Raw genomic sequence first — 19946 nt, 5'->3', positions numbered from 1 at the left:
TTGCAATTCTTCTCTGGACAAAGGCTCTGCTCAGGCGCATGCTCTGTGTGCACATGTTTAGTGGTGGAGGGCAAGTGCTGTACCCTGACCTATAGCTATTAAGTATTTTCTTAAAACAAACCTCTCTACCAACACAAATAATCCCAATCAGACCAAATTAAAAGACGCCCATGTTTAATAGACTATAATACTCCCAGGAAAACATGGAGAGGGGAAGAGAGGAGTGGGGAGCAGCTTAAATAGCCTGTGGGAGTGGTCTTGACCTTCCCTGGGGAGGGGTTACCATCTGGTGGACTTTCTCAGAGGTGAAGTTTGGACTGAGGCAACTCCCAGGGGAGAGAGTTTATGCCGGGAGCTGGGGTGAATTCCCCAGGCAAACAACCCAGACATTTTGTATAAAGGGGTGCCAGGGAGCTGAGGTGACACTTCCTACCAAACAATAGTCACAGCCTTGTTACAGTTCTTATGAGAGAGAGAGCCAGCATCTCACTAAATTGTCCAAGCCAACCTTGAACTCTGTAGGTAAGGCAGGTCTTGATCTTGAGATTATTCTGCCTTCACTTCCTGAGTACACAGATCATTCGCCTGGGCCGCCAGGCCAGACCCATACTCATTTTTCCTGCGTTGTTCGTCTTTGATTTTTAAGTTGTAGGAGCTCTGTACTTTCTAAATATGAGACTCTTGTCGGTGGTGTGACTTGCGAACATTTCCTCTGCCCTGAGTTCTTTTGGGCTGCATTTCCTTCCTTCCCCATTCCTTCCTCTCCTCTCTGCTTCCTCCTCCTCCTGTCCACAGTCTCTGTTATTTTAATGATAGGGTTGAAATCAGGGCTTCACACCTGCTAGACCAGCCCTCTGCCACTAAGCCCCGCCCAGCCCTTTTCTATCTTACATCCTTAACTGAGTAGAAGTTTTAAATTTTGATTCTAATATCTCTGCTATTTGTTGGCTATGGAAGAGTACTCAGGTTCAGAGTCTGAATTTTGTGATTGTGATTGTTGCACTAAGGCCGCCAATCTTTCCCAAGATCGTGTCTGCTGAGAATTATGTTTCTTTACAGGTTGGATAGCCCTTAACCACAGTGATTTTAATTTGAGACTATTTCCATATAAATAATGAGACGTCTTGGGGATAGGATCCTTGTGTGAATGTAAAATTCATTGATGTTTTATCCAGACCAGAGACCCATAACTTGAAGGTCATTTTATTTTTTTAAGTAAATTTATTTATTTTACATCTCATCAAAGTTTCCCTCTCTCTTCTCCTTCCACCCCACTCCCCTCACCCCTGTCTTCCCTCTGCCCCCATCTCCCAATCCACTTCTCCATTTCTGTTTAGGAAAGGGTGGGTCTCCCATGGGTATCAACAAAACATGGCATATCAAGCTGCAGAATCCCAAAAGTCAGTCAAAGAGTAGAAGAGAGCCCCAGTTCCCTATAGGCAGACTTTTCCTGTCCCAACCATATGATCCCAAATAATCAACACAGAGACTTAAGATTACCTATAAATTCTCAGTCAATAGCTCAGGCTTATTACTAACTAGCTCTTACATTTTGTTAACCCGTATTCTTTATTTACGCTTTACCACATGGGGTACCTTTATCAGCATGGCACATTCATTCCCTGCTCCCTCTGTGTCTGACTGACAACTCTCTCTGACTTCACCCTTCCTCATCCCATCATTCTCAGTTTGGCTCTCCCGCCTAACTTTATCCTGTTCAACTATTGACCAGTCAGCTTCTTTGTTAAACTAATCACAGCACCAAATCTTTACAATTCAAAAAAGGAATATTCCACAGCAGTTTCCACGATTAGGAGTCCCACAAGAGGACCAAGCTACTTAGCTGTAACGTATATGCAGAGGGGCTAGGTCAGTCTCATGCAGACTCCCTGGTTGTGGTTCAGTCTCTGTGAGGCCCTATGAGCCAGTTTAATTGATCCTTGAGTTTTCTTGTAGTGTCTTTGACCCCTCTGGCTCCTACAATCCTTTCTTCCCTTCTTCTGCAGGATTCCCCAAACTCTGCCTAATGTTTGACTGTAGGTCTGCATCTATTTCCATGGGTTGTTGGATGACACCTCTCTGATGACTATTGGTCTAGGTACCAATCTGCTCGTAGGAGATGGCCAGTTTAGGCTACACACTGGCTGTTACTAGGAGTCTTAGTTGGGGCCATCTTTGTAGATTCCTAGGAGATTCCCTTGTGCCAGGTTTTTACCTGACCCCCCCCAAGTGTCCCCCTCATCCAGTAGTCTCTTTTAGTACTCCCTGCTCTGCCCCCACAACCTGACCTCATGTTCTCATCCCCACCTGTCCTCAGTCCACTCATGAATTCTCTTCTATTTCCCCTTCCCAGGGAGCTCCAGGTAGCCTTTCCTGAAACCTCCTTGCTACCTAATCTCTGTGTGTCTGTGGGTTAGAGCATAGTTATTTTTATTTTACAACTAATGTACACTTATGAGTGAGTACATACCATGTTTGTCTTTATTAGTCTGGGTTGCCTCACTCGGATGATTTTTTTTCTAGTTCCATCCATTTGCCCTGAAAGTCATTTTAACATGCCTGCATTTTGATTGCGAGTTGTCACATGAAGCTATATGTGAACTTACCTACTTGAGGCATCACGTTAACACTCCAAAAAGATTGAGGGTTTGGTGTATTTTGGCTTTGAGTCTTTGATTAGAACTGTCCCACATGTGGTTAGATTGCTTAAAGTCTGGGTGTCTGAGCAACGACATACATCTTACCTGCTCTTCTTTCAAGAAAAGCTGCTATTAGCTGAGTACTGCTCTTTAGTTCGGGCTATAAATAGCTTTAGTGAGCTACTTAGAGAAGTTAAAGCCAAGCAAAACTCCAAAGTAGAAACTGCCTGGCCACTGTTCTGACTGTTGTAGATGAACTGATAGAAACAGTTGTATATAATGATTTCTACGTTGATTTCACTCCTCAAGAGTTTATTGAGAGTCAGGTGGTAGTAGTACATGCCTTTAATTCCAGCACTCAGGAGGTAGAGGCAGGCGGATCTCTGTGAGGTGGAGGCCAGCCTGGTCTAGAAAGGGAGCGAGTTCCAGGACAGTTAGTGATGTCACACAGAGAAACCCTGTCTTGATAAACAAAACAAAACAACAACAACAACAACAACAAAAGCATACTAAAAGCCAGGTGGTGGTGGCGCACGCCTTTAATCCCGCACTAGGAAGACAGAGGCAGGTGGATCTCTGTGAATTTGAGGCCAGCCTGGTCTACAAGAGCTAGTTCCAGGACAGCGTGTGTAGCGAGCCCTGTAGACAGGGCTGTGTACAGAGACCCTGTCTCAAACAACATAAACACACATACACACAAACCCTGAGGATTTACATAAATGTTAACATATAAAATATATAAAATTCTATCTTATTTTTCCGTGGAGAGTTTTTTTTTCTCTTTAATACCTTTAGTAGGAGATACAAGGGCCACTGAGTTTCTTCAAAACTAAAATAATGCTTCACATGGAACAAAACAGCTGCCAGACCGCATTAGATGCTAACTCTGCAGTTACAGATATTTTGCAAAGAAGCTTCTTTTCTGTTGCACGTTTTCACAGCAAACCACGAGTGTAAACGGGGCTCTTGCGAACGTTCCCCTTGGTTCGCCTTTGCACAGCATTCGTTCCCTGGTTCCCCACGTCGTGCGGCACTGGGAATCTTCACTCTGCGCCTACAGTGCCTGCCTATTATCTGCTGAACTCTGATAGCCCCGCTCTGTAAAGACATTATTATCTAATGTTTACGGTTGCCATCAGTTTCTCTTTGTTGTGGCTTTGGGGCTCAGGATGTAATAATAAACAATATATGCAAAATACCCCACTCGGGAGCCAAAAAAAAGCTTTGTAGTGAAGCCTGCAAGAGGGATGAAGGGAAATTAGTGTAACATCTCATCAGTTATAATTTACTTAATTTTCGATAATGAGAGAATACTTGGCATTTATCTACACACAGTAAATGATCTTAAATCCATGATTATAACCTGGTGTTCTTCATTGGCTTTAAGCACATAGAAATTTCTTAAACCTCTTGGAAAGGCTTATATAAGATTAAGGAACATGGCAAGATATGAATTACTGTAAGGTTTGGAGTCGAACCATGCTCAGAGATTTGTCAACTGGAGCTCCAGGTTTTAAGCTATTTCTCCAGTTTTCACGTCCAACGCCAGGCATGCGTTGGGCAAGATTACATTTAGAACATTCTATAGCAGGAGAGCTGGTGACTGTTGGACAGAGATCTTGGTGTGTGTCATATTTAATAATGGATCTTAACACACAACATGGAAGCAATTTAGCTGTTCTTTTAACATGACATCTGTTTTAATGCAGCACACATGTAAGCGGCCTTTGCAGAACCATGTGTTTTCTTCAGATGACGTAGCGAAAGCCTGACCGGAGATTGGAAAGGAGCCCAGAAGTCAGACCCTGGGCTCAGGAGCTGGGCAGGCCTAGGTCTCCAGTGCTGGACCTGGGCAAACTGCATGACCGTTCTCTGGCCCATGTTTCTCTAGTGATATACTGCAGACTGTCACCAAGAGCTGGTGGTTAAATGTGACAGATCCTGGGGAGCCACTGTTTGAACTACGGGTTGCTGGAAATCCAAGGTGGAGCTTTTTATACTGCGGAGTTAGGCAAAACCTGTACATCAACAGTTCTTTTCCTGCCCCTGGAGTCAATGTCACCACCACATACAGCTTGCGAAGTAAGTCTGAGGACAATGAGCTAGTTTCTGTGAACCCTGTCGCTCAGGTCAGTCCTTCCTTTGTCTCCGCGAGAGATGAGTTCCAGGACCCCCCAGGACACTAAAATCCATGGGTGTTCAAATTCTTAATATGAAATGATACAGTGTTTACATATAATCTCTGTACGTCTTCCTGCACACTTCAGATCGTCCCTGGTTCAATTATTATGCCTAATACATTGTAAATTGTTTTTGTTTAGTATATTTAGGGACTAACAAGGAGAAAAGCTCTGTACCTGTTCAACACAGAGAGAAGAATTATTGCCCAGATATTTTTGAGCCTCCTCTGGTGCGATGTGTGGATATGAATGGTCTCCTTTGCCACCAGTACAGAGGGCTCTCAATAAATGCTGCTCCCACAGCAAGAGTATCAACCTTAAAACAAATGCAAAACAATTAGTTTTAAGCCTTAAAACAAATGCAAATATACTGATACTTACTTGTCGAACTGACAGAGAAATTTGTCGAAGTAGACATTTTCTCTTTTGTTTTTCTCCCATTTGATGATCTCCCTGGCAACAAAGCAGGGAATACATATATACATACAACTAATAATAATAAGCAAATAGACCCAGGGAAAGTCTAATGAACTCATTGTACCATTCGCTAGTGTCAGGTTAAAATGTCTCAATCCTGACAATGGGAGATAGAAATAAAAGAATGTACATTAAAAAAATCAAAAGCAGAGGTTTCTAACTCTATCTAAACTGGTTATTACACTGTGTTTTCTTTGAAATGGCATATTGACATTTTACTATAAACATAAAGAACAATATAATATAAATAATAATAATAATAATTTTGAATATTTTGTGAAAAAATATGAAATTCTAGGTTTCTATGACCAAAACAAAAAAATCAATTTCTGGCCCAAATTATCCTAAGCAAAAGGGCACTTATTGGTTTATGGAAATTCCAGGGCTAAGGGTCCAGGGTTCAATGCAGTTTTGAATACATCTTGATGCAGGCTCTTAGCAGGTCCCGAGTTTCTCTGCCTTCCTTTAGGACAACCCACCTCCATTCTGTATGTAGCGTGACTTTTCCTATAGCCCCTGCAATATTTCTAAGGTCTTTCTGCTTAAACCAGCATTGACCACACACTTGACTCATTTTTGGAATCACGAGGCACAGGTAACTAACTTGCTTTATAAAAACTCGGGGGAGGGGCTAAAATAATAATATTGAAAAGATGAAAGGAAGACGGGAGGGGGGGCGGTTACAGCTTGCTGGAGGTGAGCTTACCTAGCATTACCAAGGCCTTAGGTTCTGTCTCCAGCTCCACGGAGGAGGTGGAGGAGATGAAAGGGATGCTATACAGAACCAAAGCCAATTGTCCCTGGATGGTTATTGACGGCACCCCAGGTACACGTGAGGAGCATACGCCTGCGGTTTTCTCACTGAACAAAGTTCTGATAAGATCTTCTGAGGCTGTATTCCAGCCCTGGGCACATCTGATGCCATCAAAGACCTTAGTCACAAAAAATCAAAACTGGAGATAATATCTGTACAAAGAACTGACTTAAGAAACTTGGATAACAGAGGTCCAGAAAAACAATTCATAACGGAAAAAAACAATTCCGATGCTTCGGATCAGGAAGATTTCACACTGAAAGAAATAGCAAAATATTTCTTGGTATGCTCTTGGTGCCTTTCTCCTTAACCAACAACTAGAACCCTGTGGTGCAGGGAGTACAGAGATTTTTGGAAACAGTAATATTGTGAAAAAAGAAACAGCTTGTTTAAAACCCAAACTGCTGCATTATGTAATAGCAACAAACCTGTTGGCGTTTAGAAATTCCACAGAGTGTTTGGCTGCCAATTTGTTTTAGAACTTCATTCCAGGAAAGTCAGTTCTAACTCTGATGTTTTGGAGAACTTAAAATATTTACACCAGAAGCAGGGTGGGGGGGGCACAAAACCCTCCACCCCGAAGTCACAGCCTCTGACAGGTTATGTAATTCTACCTAAGGCGACACCAGAAGCTCTGCCCATCCTACACTCTTCCAGGAAGTGGAGGCTTCTCTTTGGTTACAAGTTTTCTGGGCCCAAGCCGGATGTCATCCTTATTCCTGATCCTCCCCAAGAAGCCACAAGCTCTGCTCCATGAGTCAGAGTTAAAATGCAGCCCTTTCTGGTTTATATCATGCACACATTCTGTAATAGGCTTAGAGAGGCACGCGGTGATTCATGGCCTCGCCTGGTGTGCCCTAGCCAAACACATCTTTCCAGCTGGCATCGTATAGAGAGGGCTCTATAGCGTTTATTTGCATGGCTCTATTTAAAGTATTTTTTTCTGTTCCTATGCAAACTTTATGTATCCCTTCCAAATGTAATTTTTTTAAAAAGCTGTGATGCCCACTTTCTTATGTGATAGTCTCTTTTATCTTCACCATGAAATATGATATGATACCTGAACAATCTTGTGACCATGCTAAAGGAACACTAAATGGAAGAAAAATAGTTGTTTTGTCCTAAGGAGACACATTTGTAAGCATTTTAGAGAGCGGCATAGTTCCCAAGGGTTTCGAGATTGGGTAGACACTGGGACTCTTGGGTAGCCCTGAAACAAACAAACAAAGTAACCCGAGGTCTTTTGTAAATAAATAAATAGAACCACATGCTAACCCAGATTGCCTAAGCAATGTCATATGACATCCATGTTGACGTGTGCATAGATAAATCTTAGGAAGGAAATCCGAGAATTATATCTTTATTATTATTATTATTAATTTATTTATTTACATATTTATTAAAATTTCCACCTCCTCCCCGTCTCCCTTTTCCTTCCCCCTCTCCACCTCCCCCTCCCTCTCTAGTCAGGGTTCCCTACCCTGTGGGAAGTCCAAAGTCCTCCCCCCTCCATCCAGATCTATAAAGGTGAGCATCCAAACAAACCAGGCTCCCACAAAGTCAGTCCATGCAGTAGAATCAAAACCCAGTGCCATTGTCCTTGGCTTCTCAGTCAGCCTTCATTGCCAGCCACATTCAGAGTGTCCAGTTTGATCACATGCTCCATCACTCCCAGTTCAGCTGGCCTTGGTGAGCTCCCATTAGATCAGTCCCACCGTCTCAGTGGGTGGACACACCCCTCGTGGTCCTGACTTCCTTGTTCATGTTCTCCCTCCTTCTGCTCCTCATTTGGACCTAGGGAGTTAAGTCCAGTGCTCCAATGTGGGTCTCTGTCTCTATCTCCATCCATCGCCAGATGAAGGTTCTATGGTGATATGCAAGATATTCATCAGTGTGGCTACGGGACAAGGCCAGTTCAGGCACCCTCTCCTCTGCTGCCCAAGGAACAATCTGGGGACTTCTCCTGGGAACCCCTCTAGAGTCAAGTCTCTTGCAAACCCTAAAATGGCTCCCTTAATTAAGATATTTACTTCCCTGCTCCCATATCCACCCTTCCTCCATCCCACCCATCCCATTCCCCCAAGCTCTCCCAAATCCTCCCCTTCTCCCTTCTCTCTACCCATCTCCCCTTACATCCACCCCCTCACACCCCCGTGCACCCAAATTTTGCCTGGCAATCTTGTCTACTTCCAATATCCAGGAGGATAACTATATGATTTTCTTTGGGTTCACCTTCTTATTTAGCTTCATGTGTTTTCTATTGTTGTAATAAAGACCATGACCAAAAGCAACTTGGGAACTGAAGAAAGAGACTATTTCATCTTACAGTTTACACTCTATCCTGGAAGGAAGGCAGGACAGGAGCTGGAGGCAGACACTGAAGCAGAACCAAAGTCCCTGGAGGAACACGGCAGACTTGCTCCCCGTGACTTGCTTTGTTACCTGTTTGTATACTTCAGGACCACCTACTCAGGCATGGCACCGTCCTCAGTGGCCTGTGCCCCATTTCCCCAGCTAGAACACTCTCCTTTTAGAGGTGAGGACCTCACCTGAAACATTGGTTCTCCTGCACCGGTGCACCAGACACACATTCACTGAGTCATTATTCTGGTGCCAAAGCCGTATCTGCTGATGCTGAGAGTCACAGGACAGCAGGAAGAAATTCACCCGGGAGGACAGTCTGTGCCTTCCCTCTCACCTCCAAACCGCAATCCGCTTTGGGGAATATGAAAGGGTCTGTTATTTACACTCCTTGCACTACTCTTAGCGTATTGTTTGAACTAGAGCCAACTGAGAGTGTCTGCATATGGAGCAGCCATTGCTTCTCTGACCTTCTGATGAAAATGACATTTGGGCTTGTGTGTTCCCACTCCCTCAAGATGCTCGGCCCCTTGACAAACGAGCAGTGTCCCTCTCACAGAAAACGATGCTCTGTTACAATTCCAGAGCAAGATTCTTAAAGGGCAGGGTGTGGTGGTACGCATCTGTAGCCCCCGGACGCGGGAGGTGGAGGGGCGAGTTCAAGGTTGTCGCCTAGAGATGTTTTGGCTAAGGAGGTTGGGGCTATAGAGAATTTAAGGCTAGCCTAGGCTACGTGCGACCATGTCTCAAAACAAAACAAAGATTACCCTCCCCACCAAAAAAAAAAACCAAAAAACCCTCCAGGTTCCTAAAATGATGCTTCAGTACTGGGCTGAAATCAGAAAACTGAGCCCTGTGTTCAGCTCTTTCACGCACTCTCTGTATGACCTCGATGGTTTTCATGATGACCGTGGAACACAGTGTGATGTCCATGGAGTCAGTGCTCAGTCTCTCTTGTATATTTAGGCCTTGGTTTCCTCACTATGAAGTATAAAAACACCACACACTTGAAGTAGCTGGCATATTAGAGATTCACAAATAAATTGTTTTTAATTCCTTCCTCTATTTCTAGTGCTACCCACAGGGGCACAACTCACTTCCCTGTGCAGGACCTCCTTATGGACAAATGGTCTTTAGGAATGTGTGTGTACATATGTGCGCATGTGCATCATACATGTAGGGGCCAGAGATGAACCGATAGCCAGATGGCTTCCTCAGCCGCCCTCTACCTTATTGTTTGAGACAGTGTCTCTCGCTGTCTCTGTTGGGATTTGCATCGCTGTGTTAAAGCACCATGACCAAAACAACATGATGAAGAGCGAGTAATAGTTACGGTTCTGCACCACAGTCTCCCGCTGAGGAAAGTCAGGACAGCAACTTGAGAAGAACAAGAACTAGAGGCAGGAGCTGATGCAGAGGCCATGGAGGGTGCTGCTTACCAGTTTTCCCCTCCTGGCTTGCTCAGCCTGCTTTCTTATAGAATCCAGGACCACTACCCAGGGATGGCACCACAGTGTCCTGAGTCCTCCCACAACAATCATCAGCCAAGAAAATGTGCCACAGACGTGCCCACAGGCCAATCTCTGTGGGAACTCTCTCAGCTCAGCTTCCCTCTTCCCATATGACTCTAGCCTGGGTCAAGCTGACACGGAATTAGTCAGCACGCTTACTGAACACGCTTACTGAACTCGCTGATTAGACTGAACTTGCTGGCCAGAAAGCCCCGTGGATCCTCCTGTTTCTATCCCTTCCAGGCCAGGGTTTACGGGTGCATGCCACCCATCTTTCAGTGGATGCTGAGGCTTGAACTCGGGTCCTCAAGTTTTTGAACCCAACACATTACCAAGTGAGTCATCTCCCAACCCATAGGGCCAAATGATTTGTTGAGTGACTTCGTTTGTCCTTTGCCTCAATGATCTGAAGACAAGATCTGTCAGTCAAGTGGACTTGCTTCCAGCCCAGAGCAGTTTCTACCTTTCTGTGACTGTCCCCTGCATCTTAGGCCAGACCCTGACTATCTACTCCCAAGAAACAAACAAACTTGCCCCACCTCAACTGGTAACTGACTGGTAAGAAATTATTGAAATGCAGAAGACTTTATTCTTGGGCCACTACCTCCTCAAGCTTCAATGCTTTAGAACTTCTTCTTCTTCTTCTTCTTCTTCTTCTTCTTCTTCTTCTTCTTCTTCTTCTTCTTCTTCTTCTTCTTCTTCTTCTTCTTCTTCTCCTTCTCCTCCTCCTCCTTCTCCTTCTCCTCCTCTTCCTCCTCCTCCTCTTCCTTCTCCTCTTCTTCCTCCTCCTCCTCCTCTTCCTCCTCCTCCTGTTCTTGTTCCTTCTTCTCCTCCTATTCCTGTTCCTCCTCCTCCTCCTCCTCTCCTCCTCCTCCTATTCCTCCTTCTCCTGCTCTTCCTCCTCCTCTTCTTCTCTTTCTTTTTTTGGTTTCTTGAGACAGGGTTTCTTTGTGTAGCCCTGACTGTCTTGGCACTCACTCTATAGACTGAACTGGCTTCAAAAGAGACCCATCTGCCTCTGCCTACCAAATACTGGGATTAAAGACTTGTGCCACCACCACCCAACCAGAGCACTTTTTAAGCACACATAACCTTTATAAATAATTTTATTGATATATAACTTAGAGTCTGTAAGTTTCTTGTAGAAGAAAGATTAACTTAAATACAGAGGATTAGAAGAGAATACAAGATCAGAAACAATTACAGCAAATACAGAGAACCAACATTTGGCATTTTGGTGAATAGATTCTGAAATCTTTATATAAATGAATGTACACTATGTGTACTATTTATGTATAAATAAATGCATATATTATGAATCACATTAATATGTCATGGGATGCTTGTTATGGTATTTTAAGTATATGTGTATGTACAGTCCTTGTTTTGGCTTTTGCTCTTGTTTATAGCCAGAGTTTCACTGCGTAGCCCTAGCTGGCCTAGAATCAGTCTTGAACTCACAGAGGTCCACCTGGGATTAAAATGTATGCCATCCCGTCCAGCTGTGCATGCCTATTTGCCCTTAACTGTCATGTTCTCAGAAAATATTAGAAGTAGTTCTTTTGTTGTTGTTGTTTTGTTTTTCGAGACAAGGTTTCTCTTAGCTTTGGAGCCTGTCCTGGAACTAGCTCTCATAGACCAGCCTGGCCTCGAACTCACAGATATCTGCCTGCCTCTGCTTCCCGAGTGCTGGGATTAAAGGTGTGCACCACCCCAGATAGAATGTTTTCATTGTTTTGTGAGTTCTCTTTTATCTGTATTCCCCCGTGCTATTGAATTTAAACCCCTATTTAAATAAGGCAACACCTAGAATATGGTTTAGGGTATAAGTAATTAATATGTGGAATCAATGAATAAGCATATCCCAATGTATTTATGTGTAAGTCTTAAGTGTTCTGTGTTGGATTTCCTATATGCTAAACCATTGTCAAAGCTGATGGGTGGGTCTTCACTGGCTTTGGCTGGTGGACTCCTCTCTGTGTGTCTTTATGTAAACTATAGATCCAATGTTGATACCTTGTTTGAACTCATTCTACACTATAATCTAATAAGTATTTTTCCTTTGGAATTTTGAATTCATGGGTGCAGTGTTCTCAGGATCTAGACAAACAGTGATGAGGATGCAAGCGCCCTTGGATCTCTGCCAGCGTGCACAGACTTTGGCCACTCTAGGGGATAGGCAGCGACTCCACGTGTGGAGCAGCTACAAGCTTGCGAGGGTTCCTCTGCAAGCTTGGCGTGCCCACCCGCTTCCCATTCAAGTCTTAGTGTAAGGCCCTGGAGGGAAAGAACTCAAAGAAGTTACGATTGGATAATGTAGACGAAAGTCCTGATTCTGAAGTAATAGCAACTAACTTACTTTAAAATGTAAAACCATTCAAGCCAAACAAAACTCACCTGAGGACACTGTACCTCTGGGATAGATCAAGAAGAGGTTTATAATATCTGAGAAATCTCAGGGACTTGAAAACCAGATGTGAGACTGCTTTGCCATGAGCAAGAGGCACAGACTGCCAAACTCCCAGACCTACATAGTCAGTGTCTCCTATAGGAAGTCACAGGTCCCCAGACATCAGTTCTGCTGGGCAATTATTATTCAGTTCAAAGAGAAGACAGACATTGACAAGTAGACATTGTAATATGTTGCTAATAACTTCTTGTTTTGATAAAGATCTCCTGAACTAAATTGTGAAAACCCTCCAATTTAGCATCTCCTAGACTCACCTAGAATTCAAAGTCTCTGCTGTCTCTTCAGATAACACGAGCCATCAACCGAAAAATCTTAAATGTTGGGAAATGTCATTTAGGATAACAGAATTAATAGCATCTTCACAATGGTTATTAAACTATGTTCTTTACTACAAGTGCCCTTAACTCTGCAGAACGGGAACAAGACTTTAATCAGATCAGGTTACATCAAGATGAAAGCAAGAGATTCTGGGATCCTTGCTAACCAACAGCAAAAAGAAACATAAGATGTCTCTCTTTTTTTAACCATTTAAATTCTTTATGAAGGAAGCAGACTGTTAGTCTCTCTTTATGATTCAGCATCTACAAGTGTCTGAATTAGGGTTTCTATTGCTGTGAAGAGACACCATGGCCACGGCAACTCTTATAAGGAAAACATTTAATTGAGGGGGCTCGCTTCAGAGGTCCAGTCTATTATCCTCATGATAACTCAAGAGTACTACATCTTGTAGGCAACAGGAAGTCGACTGAGACACTGGGAAGTATCCTGAGCATAGAAATCCTCAAAGCCTGCTCCCACAGTGACGCACTTCCTCCGAGACCAGACCTATTCCAACAAAGCCACACCTCGTAATAGTACCACTCCCTGTGACATTATGGGGCCACTTACATTCAAACTCCCATAACAAGTATTAGAGATGGCTGAAAACTGGAGGCTGACATAGTCACTACCCAGAAAATTTTGAATTTAAAATTAAAAGACAGAGTGCAATAAATAAAAGAACTAGAAGAAAAGAGACTCGGGGAAGAAGTGTCCCCAAGTAAAGTGATCCCCTATGAAGTGGCCACTTTGGGGACATTGCATACATCTGACTTTGCTTCCAGTCCTGAGTTGGTAGAGTACTCTCAGGACAGCTGGGTTTCAGCTCACTTGGAAGCCTGGGGCAAGTCCATATTCCATGACTCCGTGGTAGATCAGGGTCAGCACTCAGGACGCCTTCAGGGAATCTGGGAAGAGTTCATAGGAAAGGTCTCTGAATGTGAACCTTTGCGGATTCTACACAGTCACACAGCATTCTGTAGGGCTGAGACAGGAAGAGAACTGAGACAGGAGAACTCCAACAGGCTATCTCCAAACTGTGCACGAAGAAAAGGTATCTGTGGTAGGCTCTGGCCATCCCTAGCCCATGCCTTCAAAGGTCTCAGGAACCCTGAGTCCCATGTGATTTCAGGCACAGTTGGGTGGGTTTGTGGCTTATTATTGAATTCTTTGAAATGTCACAGGACTAGATGTGTTCTCTTTTTTACTTCGTTTTCTAAAACACCCAAGTCGTCTTCCGTATGTATAGCATACCAGGTCCTGGGCTAGGAATAAGAACAGGCTATCTGTCTGTCTTATTGTCGCATGATCAAGTGCCTCACAGAAACTCCTTAAGGGTGAAAGATTTACCTTGTTTATGTTTTCAAAGGGCTTCAGCTCATGGCTGCCCGACCTCCCACCATTGAGCAAAAGCACCCAGGGGTAGAGGTTTGTCACCTCGTGTTGAATGAGAAGCAAGAACAAGAGCAGGGACCGGGAATAAATTTCAAAGGCACATGCTCAGTGACCTGCTTCCTCCCCTCGGATGTGTCTTTTAAAGATTCTGCTACCTCCCAAGATAGCACTGCACCTCTGGGCACGAGGCATCCAACAACACATAAGTCTGTGGGAGACATTTCACAGTCAAATCATGACCAGCAGTGCCCAGACATGAGATCTTCCTGTCCTGGAAGAGCTTGCTGGAGACTTGGATTAGGTACTTCCACAGATGGAGAATATTCATAACTGGGGCAGGCATTGTGGACTGGACGCTTATTTCATGCCCATTCTCCACGTCCTCTGTGTCTCCCCCTCAGGCAGGGACTGAAGTGATGTTTGGTTCCAGACAGGCTTTGGCCAGCTGCTCAGGGGTATAATTTAACAACCCTTGTCCTCAGCCCGCAGCCAGGCCGTGCTTCCTGCGCTAGGCCTCACGGATGCTGAAGTGTGAGAACCTGGACGGAACTCACAATTCCCTAACTTGAAGGCGGGCGGGGGAGGGGAATAAATGAACACCCACAGGACCACCTGTCTTCAGTGTGCCGAGGTTGATAAATTAGTTCTTCTTCCTTTTATCCTGAGTGGGAAGGGCCAAGGTGTTCCCGACAGACCCTCCACATGTCTCCAAGACAGAGCATCGGTTGGCAACTGTACTTCCCTGCCTGCCCCATTTTGTTTTCCTATCCCATCACTCGGTTTCAAGAGCTGATACCAAAATAAACTCCCTTTACGAAAGCCTTCCTCGGGCTTCTCAGAGGACCCACCCTGTGAAAAAGTGTCAAGATTCTGAAAAGAAACTGGGCCTGGTGGTGTCCAGCTGTCATGCCTGCCCTTGGGAGGTAGGGGAAAGATCAGGGATTCAAACTTACCCTTGGCTACCCAGTGAGTTTGAAGTCAACCTGAACTACAAACTACATGAGACCTTGTCTCCATCAAACAAATATTCTAAGGATATGTGTATAGGTATGCACACACACACATACACACACACACACACACACACACAAGAAAACTCAATCTTACGTGTGTGTGTGCATGTATGTGTGCATGTTTGTGTGTGCATGTGTGTGTGTGTCTGTGTGTACATTTGCGTACATATATGTGCAAGTGGAGGCCAGGATTAACTTTGGGTGACATTCTTAAGGCTCTGTAAATCCTTTTTTTTTAAGATTGGCTCTCTCCTTGCCTGGGGCTTGCTGACTAGACCAGGACTGTCTCTACCTTTCTAGCACTGAGATTGGGAGCACGTACAACCACGCCATGCGCTTTTGTCCATACGTTCTAGGGAGTCAACTCAGGTCCTCATGAATGCGTAGCAACAACTTTCCTGACTGAGCAATCTCCTCAGCCAGGAAACTCAACAAAAGCATTAATACTTCCCTCTTTGTTAGACCCTCTTGGTGTCAGCCAAGTAATTTCCCTGTCTTCCCTGCTAAGAGAATTGTAGTTTTACTTGATACACACCCCTCAGGGAAAGGAAGGATGTAGTCTTTCTAGTTGAAACCATTTAATTTAGCAATGATTAGCTTTGGGGTCAACATATGATACAGGAGGAACTGAGATTTCTAGGACTCCGTCTGCTAGATGTTTCTAGACACTTGTTTCTATTGCTGCCTAGGTTTGTCTGATTTGGGCCTAGGCCTGTGGCAGTTCTGTCATCAGGAGGGTACACAGGCATGTAGGAGGGTATGCAGTCAAAAGATAAGACTCGAACGCTGAGGCGGCTCAGCAGAGAGTCGGAAGGACCTTGGTCTGGGGTAGCTCTGCTAGCCCACTGAACTGACTACAGTTGCCTTGTGGTTTTGAGTTGCCCTTTCCAGCTTATTGTTTTATTTAACTACTGTCTATTTGGAGCTGCATTTTCTGTTACTATGAAACAGCTTATGTCCCCTGAGGACCACTGCTTGATGCCTCAGTCTTGAACCCCCTGCCAGAAGTTAGGCAGATGCAAGATTTTCTGTTTCCAAGAGATAGAGAATCTCCGGAGGCCATCTTTCTCCCGGCAGCGCTTTCTAATGTTGCTTTACTTTGAAACATTGCTCCTGAGGAAAGAGTAAGAGAGGACGGCAGTGTGGCTCACCAAAAGGACGGAGGCAGAGGGTGCACCTGTGCCGTGGGAAGAGAATGGAGCTGTGAGGCACTTGAGGAAGATGAGGTCAAGTGTCACCTGTACATTGAAATCGCACCTACTGCCTCATCAGCCACAAGTATTCCTACTGCCTAGATGTTACCTTCAAAGATATGGATGGTTCTAGAACGAAGGTAGGAAATAAAAATACAAGATTAACCCAGAACATCCGATAAAGTCAAACAGTAAGAAAATCCTTAAATAAAATGAACGCAAAAGCAGTATTGAAGTGTCTGAGAAACAAAGGCACCAACTCGGGAGCTCCCAGGGGTTGAACCTATAATAACACGGGAGAAAGCAGTGAAATCATCTGTGGGTAACAGATAACCTAAAACATGAGATCAACATCTAGTACTTCACAGGCTGTAAATGCATGACTCGCTAAATAAATAATTCGATTTGTTAAATTAAATAAATAAATAAATAAAGGGACTTTTTTTTTTTTTAGTGTTTAAAAATTCTTCTGGTTGATGCAGATTCTCTGCCCCAAGCAGAGTGTTTCCATTCCTGCTTTCCCTGTGAGGACTCAGTCCTGAGTGCAGAGAGAATGAGAAGCTAGCTTTACAATGGGTGGACATTGCAAACATTGCCCAAGCCAGGGGTCAAGACCAACACATGCATTCTTGGAATGCTCTGATGAAAGAGTCACCCACAGTCTGGGATTGCCCTGAATCAACAACCACAGCCTTGCCACAAGATAAACAGCAGGCACGGTCCGCTTTCTATAGAGTGCTTCTCTAGTGCTGCTCATATGAGTATTAAGGCCATTCAAAATAAGGTCCAAGAAACTGGCAGGGCCAGCAGGATGCTTAGGGCCTGGAAACAGATAACTGTAATGTAGCATCCTACCAGGGATCCCGAGACGCAAAAATCAAGGAATCAGAAAAAGTCTTGACCCAGGTTAGTGATGCATTAGTTATTCTCACGTTGTTGTGATTGGGATCACCTGACAGAAACAACCTAAGAGAAGGGACTTTTATTTTGGTTTATGCTTTCAGAGGGGATGGTCCACAGGACAGGCAAGGCAGAAGTACAGCCAAGGCTGTTTACAGCAAGGCAGAGAGAAACTGGAGCCAGGATCTGGCGATAGCTCTCAAAGCCTTCCCTGTCTCCAAAACGAAAGCCACCAGCTGGGAATCAAGCATCTAAAACACCGGCCCATGGGGGAGAAGCCAGATTCAAATTGTAACATGAATTTGAATTATTCAGTTTGTTCCTTCAAATTAGCGCACCACAGTGATATCAGATGTTAGTCACAGGAGGAATAGGTGTGAATTTTGGGAACTCAGTCCTGTTTTGATAGTTTATCTGTAAATTTTAAACTCTTTGAATAAACAAAGTTTATTGAGAAAACAAAGTAACATCAGCTTGTGCTAGGAAACACTAGAAGCGTCCATAATGTGGGTACCTTGCCCATGCCAGGTCCTTCCTGTAGGATTCCTGGTAAAGGGGGCATCACCCAAATGCCATTACCTGGCAAAATCTTACTCTCTGCGCTTTCTAGAGGAAGATGTGATCTCAGATGCATGCTGGGAAATGTTGGCAGCCATACTGATCAGACCTATGTAAACAATATGGAAATTTAATATTTTGAATGATAGCAATTAATGTATATGAATACATATACAATTCAGTTCGACCAAATTTAAACCGAATGTTATGTTTTCACTATTATTGCTTCGATAAATATATAATGCTCGCCTACTAAGCGCCAAGAAATACTTCGACCGCAAACGTTTTGTTTTCACAGCTGCTGGTGGAAGCACTGCCTGCAGAGCCAATTAATTCCAAGCCCTTCCAAGTTTGTAGCCCTCATTAGATACCAGTGCGGGGCTGAAAACTAGTACTAGCACATTAAAGGAAAGATAGCCCAGTTGGTGCTGCCGTTAATCATATGCTGGGTTCTGTCTCCTATGTAAGCTCTGAGATCCTGAGGTGATTTGTTCAAAGGTTGGAGCAAGAGCAACACAGAGGCCATTTCTAATCAGCCCCTGCTTTGATGTGGTCATTTGTACACACCTCAGCTACTCAGAAGCTCCTCCAAAACCAGAGCTAAGTGTTATTTACCTTTCGATCTCCCATGCAAATATCAAAGGCTTGTGTGCACATGCTCAACGCAGTTGATGAATGAATTAAACACAGTTTGCTTTGGGGACTCCTATGACCTAACAGGAGGCTTTGCCCAGAAATCACCACATCCTCACAACACACCAAGGTCATTGTCGGATCCCTCCCCCACACCAGTGACAAAATACAGCAAGTTTGTGTCAAACTCAACAGATTTGTGTGCTTGAGTGCTCGATGTTCTTTTTCCATAACGATCGCTGAATAATTAGAAAGTCTTTCTTTTGCTCGCTACCTGTGAAACCTTTCATACCACCATTTGCTTTGCAGAATTGTATGTGGTGAACACGGGGAAAGTTTCAGGGATCAATAAAACCATCCACGAGAAGCTCCGGAGCTGACTCAGAGGGAAACTTGGCTGAAGACAATAAAGGACTCAGACTCGGTCAATTGTTGTTCTTCTGTTTCTGATCCTCTTTTACATTTAGATCAAGTTCTTGAGAGAAGTGGAGAGCAGACTTGGGAACGTGAGTCAGGCATCCTGCTCCAGTAAAAGTTCAGTACACAGTTTTATCCTGACTCCACTGTTTGTCAGTCTGTCAAGGAGGAATTTACCTCACACGTAATGCAGCACCGTGACTACTACCTGGCTCGTCACCACACAGTTCTGTCCTAGGCCTTGTCTGTCCCATCCACCACAGTTAGCTCTAGCTGAAAAATCCATTCAAGTAGCTTCCAAATCCAGATCTGAATCCTTAAGCTCTATGCTGAACCTCACATGCCCATATTTCAGCCCCCGAAATCTGCCTTCCAAAGGGCAGTATTATGTTTCCTAGATACTCATCAGAATATCTTGACTGACATGAGACAGCATGAGCAAGTAGAGGAAGCATTGCACACAATCATCACTACATGGAATCAACCTGGTCATCCAAAATGAATGGAAACGACTGAGAAGTGGGGGCGCACACCTCTAATCCCAGCACTCAGGAGGCAGACGCAGGTGGATCTCCGAGTTCGAGGCCAGCCTGGTCTATAAAGTAAATTCCAGGACAGCCAGGGCTTCACAGAGAAACCCTGTCTAGGAAGGAAGGAAGGAAGGAAGGAAGGAGGGAGGGAGGGAGGGAGGGAGGGAGGGAGGGAGGGAGGGAGGGAGGGAGGGAGGGAAGGAAGGAAGGAAGGAAGGAAGGAAGGAAGGAAGGAAGGAAGGAAGGAAGGAAGGAAGACTGGATAAAGGAAATGTGGGAAATGCATTCACTGGACACGACTCACTAAGAAGGACATCCTATCTTTTGCAACAACCTGGAGAGCAGCATGAGAATGAACTGGAAGGACAAGCACTTCATGCTGTCGCTTATGTGGAAGTCAAAGTCACAGAAGCAGAAAGCAGAGGGGCAGTGACTAGGAGAAGGGGTATGGGAAGAAATTGGGAAAACATCCTTCAGAGTTTTTTTGTTTGTTTGTTTGAGACAGGGTCTCATTATGTAGCCTTGGCTAGCCTGGAG

At 44.3% G+C, this 19946-nt stretch overlaps 1 protein-coding gene across 1 annotated transcript in view; it reads left to right on the top strand.

Annotated features, from left to right (window-relative positions):
• Window positions 1-19946, top strand: part of Frmd6 (FERM domain containing 6) — a 229011-nt gene that overhangs the window by 41365 nt on the left and 167700 nt on the right. The gene's annotated exons all lie outside the window — the stretch shown is intronic.

Source organism: Myodes glareolus, chromosome 11, assembly GCF_982192425.1.
Source record: "Myodes glareolus chromosome 11, mMyoGla1.1, whole genome shotgun sequence".
NCBI lineage: Eukaryota > Metazoa > Chordata > Mammalia > Rodentia > Cricetidae > Myodes > Myodes glareolus.
This window is presented reverse-complemented; position numbering and strand designations above follow the sequence as displayed.